Source organism: Castanea sativa, chromosome 10, assembly GCF_040712315.1.
Source record: "Castanea sativa cultivar Marrone di Chiusa Pesio chromosome 10, ASM4071231v1".
NCBI lineage: Eukaryota > Viridiplantae > Streptophyta > Magnoliopsida > Fagales > Fagaceae > Castanea > Castanea sativa.
In genome coordinates, this window is record NC_134022.1 from 18,374,872 (window position 1) to 18,380,672 (window position 5,801).

Consider the following 5,801-nt stretch of genomic DNA (forward strand, 5'->3'; position numbering starts at 1 on the left):
TGGTGTGAACATTCATTGGTTTTAAAAAAAGCCTTAGATGAGAGTGAGACCCCCCACAATAGAAGTTGGAACAAAGAAAGAGATGCGATTGAGAACCTAACTTATCTGTAATGATCGACTAGAAGATGATGAGGGAATAGGTGGAGATGCTGTAGCTCTAGATCACAATGCTATATTCATTGAAAGCAATGACAGAGATAGTATTGCAAGAAACAAAATAGTATTGAAAGCAGTGTGTGCATGTTTTGTTCAAGTAAGAATTATAGAACAATTGTGGTTAGTGACAAACAGGATTTTATCTTTGGTGGGCCAAAGCATGAATTAGAAACATTTTACCGTACAATGAGAAATTTACAGATTCAGAAATAAATCTTTACATGAAAATCCAAACTATGATTTCCAATATTCTTCTAATTAAAAAAACCAAAAAATAAAACTTGTACAATGATTCAAGAAGAGAAACAACTGAACATAGTTTTATCCAAAGTTTTAGCTATATTAGCACCTAATGGATTCCAAATATTATCGCAAATTAAATAAGTCCAACAAAAATTAATGATTGAGAGAGAGACGGAGAATCGTAGAGGTGTACCAGTGCAATCATGGCTTATGAAAGAAGTGAACATTCATTAAAGGAGCTTCCCATACTTTTTTTTGGGGGGGTTTAACCATACTGGATTATGTTAACTTCGTCTTCTTGGTTTTCACGTGAGTCTTCTCAGTGTTTTACAGTATCATCTTCTGAAGAGCTTTCAACAAGTTCATCAGGAACATCATTAGGAACATTATGTTTGGTGATGAATTCCTACAATATGCTCATGCAAACCAATTGATCAGAAAGAGCACCCTCATTCTTGCAAACAACGTAATTTTCAGGCCCAAGGCGAAGTGTGACTCCAACCCGATGCTTGGGAGGAAACAAATCATTAGATTCAGCCTCCATCATAGCCTTAAAATTTGCATGTTAGTCGGTATAAAAATAGATTTTATTTACTGGTCTTGGTCACAAACAACTACATATCAAACCAACAATAGCATATAAACACGTAGACCACAATTGTGACAAGCAGACATTAGAGTGTGGCTTTAAAACCCAAGTTTTGGGAGGATTCATATCATATATATATATTAAGCATGAGCTACTGAGTTCCCCTTCCTCCTTAGCCATTCAAAGCTACATTTTTTTGATAAGTAAAAAGCCCCCATAATGTAAAAAGTACGTAGCAGATGTTGCAGTATTGTGAATGATATAAGATCAATTTTAGCCCATCATAAGTTCATAACTTTCAAAACTCTAAATTTTCATCAATATAAAAACAGAAATTTATTTTTATTAGTAATTTACAGATGTAAAAACAATAGAATATTAAAATAACAATAATATATACACATTGACCCGCAATAGTTAAGTATATGCTAATTTGTGGCAGCTTATGCATTTACATGTAACAGTAACATGGTAAAGTGGCAGGTAATTTTTTGGAACTATGGGCATTATACTGAGAACTATACTAATATCATTTTCAAAAGGCAATTTCAAAAACCAACTTGAAGCTTTCGCTTTTCGAACATCCTAGTGTACCATAGACGACATAAAAAGAAATTACTAACTAGGTACCAAAAAAAGAAACCTGTAAAGAAACTGAAACACAAAGCAAAGAGAAATTGAGAGAGAAAACTAACTCTGTAAATTGCAAAAGAGTTTGTTACAAGTTATTAATCAAATAATCAGCTCTACAAGATCTTTATATACACACGAAAACAGGGGCTCTAGAGGCTCTGTAATTAGTGCCTAAAATCATAACTAACTAATTCAAGCTTCAACAAATGAACTAATGACATCTGGCAAAACCAATAACTAACTCCCACAACTGAATATTAAGTGATATGGTGCGTTTTCCCTTTTGGTTTTTTTCTTGCCGTTTTGCTTGTGCAATCTCTACTTCTACTGCCGTTTCGCCCAACTCTATTATTTCTGTCGTTTGTCTCAATTTGGGAATTAGCTTCATTTTCTTCTATCTCAGCTTCAACACTCCCCCTCAAGTCCAGTGGCTGAGGCTCTGTGACTTGGACTTCCAAAATCTTGGGTTGAAATATATCCTTCAAGCCCAACCTGCTTGACAAACGTGAAAAAGCTGCTATTCCCAAAGGTTTTGTAAATATGTCTGCAACTTGAGAATTAGTGGTGACATGAAATGTTTTGATCTTACCCTCCAAAATTTTGTCCCTAACCAAGTGACAGTCAACCTCTATGTGTTTGGTATGTTCGTGGAACACTAGGTTGGCAGTTATGTAAAGAGCTGCTTGGTTATCACAGAACAACATGGCAGGCCTGTGATGATCAATACTCAAATCCTTGAGCAATTGCATTACCCAAGTAATCTCACATGCTACACTTGCCATGGCCCTATATTCAGCTTCTGCAGATGACCGAGACACAACCCCTTGCTTCTTAGATTTCCAGGATATCAAAGAATCCCCTAAATAAACTGCATATCCAGTGAGAGACCTACGAGTATCAGGGCAGCCAGCCCAATTTGCATCACAGAATGCCTTAATGTGCAATTCAGTGTTACTAGGGAAGAAAATCCCTTTTCCTGGAGAAGCCGGAATGAATTGAAGAACTCTATGTGCAGCCAATAAATGAGGTTCTCTAGGTTGTGAGACAAATTGGCTCAATTAGTGCACAACATATGTTATATCAGGTCTAGTTAAGGTCAGGTACAATAATCTCCCTATAAGCCTTCTGTACATACCTGGGTCAGCAAGCAACTTACCCTCATACTTGGATAACTTCAGGTTTTGTTCCATTGGAAACTTCACAGGCTTGCAACCAATAAAACCTGTGTCTTTCAAAATGTTTAAGGCATATTTCCTTTGTGTCAAACTGATGCCTGCATCAGTCCTTGCCACTTCTAAACCCAAAAAGTACCTTAATGAACCAAGATCCTTCAAACCAAATTGATCATCAAGCAACTTCTTCAAGGCAGTAACACAAGTTGGATTATTTCCTGTAAGCAAGATATCATCAACATAAACCAAAAGCACAGTAAAAGAGCTTCCTTATGAATGTGTGAACAAGGAATAATCTGATTTGGACTGCACAAACCCCAGCTGCAATATGGTAGTTGAAAATTTTTGAAACCATTGTCTTGATGCTTGTTTAAGACCATAAAGACTTTTATTCAGCTTACAAACTAAACCCTCCCCCTTGCTGTGAAAACCAGGTGGTAGAGACATGTAAACATCCTCAACTAAGTCACCATGTAAGAAGGCGTTATTGACATCCATTTGATGCAAAAACCAGCCATTCACAGTAGCCAAAGAAAGCACAATTCTAACTGAAACAGATTTAGCAACAGGGGAAAAAGTTTCAGAATAATCAAGACCAAGTTTTTGAGTGAAACCCTGGGCAACCAAACGTGCTTTGTATCTTTCAATAGATCCATTAGGCAAGTATTTGAGTCTATAGACCCATTTGCAGCCTATGGCAGTCTTACCAGGAGGTAAAGGAGCTAAAGTCCATGTGTTGTTGACCTCCAAAGCTTTAATCTCCTTGTCCATAGCAGCCCTCCATTCAGGAAATTGGACAGCCTGATGAAAAGAAACAGGCTTGGATGGAGCAGCACTGACTGCTAGAACAAAGGACTTGAAAGTGGAACCCAAGTGAGGATAACTCAAGTAATTAGAAAGAGCATAAGGGAGACCAGATTGAGGTTTGGCACTAACAACACTCTTACAAGAATAGTCTGAAAGATAAGAGGGAGGAACATGAGGTCTGGTAGATCTTCTTAAAGGAGGAGGATCATTCAAAACAGCTGAATCAAATACAGGTAAGACAGCTGAATCTGAAACAGGTTCATGACCAGGATCTGATAAAATTGGAGAGCCTAAAGTAATAGGATCAGAAGTGAGAGGTTTAGAAACAAATGGAGCAGATGAAGGAGTAATAGAATCATGAGAAGGTAGGATAGGGGGATTAGAGGTAGTAGGAGGAAAGCAATCTGAAGAACAAGAAGGATCAGAAATGACATGAGGGAAGACAAAATCAGTTAAGGAAGAAGTAGAAGGAGAAGAATCAGAAGCATAAGGAAAAATTGACTCATAGAACACAACATCTCTAGAGATGTAAACAGAATTAGTTGCAAGATCTAATACTTTGTAACCCTTAATGCCATGAGGATAACCTAAGAACACACATTTTCTGGCCCTAGGATCAAATTTGTGTCTGTGAGAAGGTAAAGTAGAAACAAAACACAAGCAACCAAAACACCTAAGATGTTGATAAGAAGGGGGAACATGAAATAGCATTTCATAAGGTGTTTTGTTACCTAAAGACCTAGAAGGAACCCTATTAATCAAATGAACTGCAGTGAGAATGCAGTTACCCCAAAAACATAAGGGAATTTGAGATTGAAACTTCAATGCTCTAGCAACATTAAGAATATGTTGATGTTTTCTTTCAATAATGGCATTTTGTTGAGGTGTGTCAACACAAGACAACTGATGTAAAATACCATTGGATTGAAAGAAATCTTTAAGGTAAAACTCAGTGCCATTATCACTCCTAATTGTCTTAATGGAACTATTGAATTGAGTTTTTACCATGTGAGCAAAATTGGGAAGTAAAAACTTAGTTTCAGACTTGAGTTTGAGGAGATACACCCAAGTACACCTAGAAAAGTCATCTACAATGGTTAAAAAGTATTTAAAACCTTCAGTAGTACAAGTGGCAAAAGGCCCCCAAAGATCACAATGTATTAATTCAAAAGGAGCAGAAGAAACATGAGTACTAATAGGAAAAGGTAGTCTTTTCTATTTTGCAAAATGACAAATGTCACAGCAAGCATTTTTATTAGAAATATCAATGTTTACAACACCTTTTAGCAAATGAAGTTTAGAAAAGGAGGGATGTCCTAGTCTAGTGTGCCATAGATCTGTACTTGAAGGATTGGTAGCAACAGTGAGAGCAGAAGACCTGTGCTGAGATGAGGAATCCAACAAATATAAGCCATTGCTCTCTCTACCCTGACCAATCATGCTCCATTGAGCAAGGTCCTGAATGAAACAACATTGACCAAAAAATATGAGACAACAAGATAGGTTTTTGGTAAGTTTGCTAACTGAGATTAAATTGAAACCAAACGTGGGAACACATAACACATCAGTTAAGACAAAAGTAGGTGAAATTTGAACAGTGCCTACATGTGTGACTAAGGCTTGATCCCCATTTGGCAAATAGACACAAGTATTGACAATGGATGTAATAGAAGTGAAATGTGTGACAGAATAGACCATATGATCTGTAGCACCAGTATCTATGATCCAAGAATTAGATTTCAAAGTAGTCCTATCAACTACTTGAGCAGAAAACACAAAATGGGAGAAATTAGGAGGGATCCAAAAAGGGTTACTTGAGAAACTAGGGAAATTGGAAGAAGGTAAGGGCAGGAGTGGCTGTGTTGAACCAGAAATGCTATTGGAATTCATGACAGAAGCAACATGACTAGGTTGAGTGCCAAAACCTGAACCAGTTCCTGCATACCCTTTGAGAAAAGAGAGTAATTGCTCACATTGAGCTGATGAAATAGGACATTGAGGCTGCAATGAGTGAGAAGACTGCTGCATAGAAATACCAGCACCACCACTATTAGAACCACCAGATACACCATGTGTAATACCAAAGGGTGTAGTTCCAACACCATTCTGAAAACCACTCTGAGCAGCATAAGGAGCAGCTACCATATTCTGAATCATACCATCATATTGAACTCCCAAGGCAGGAAGAACATTGGATTGAG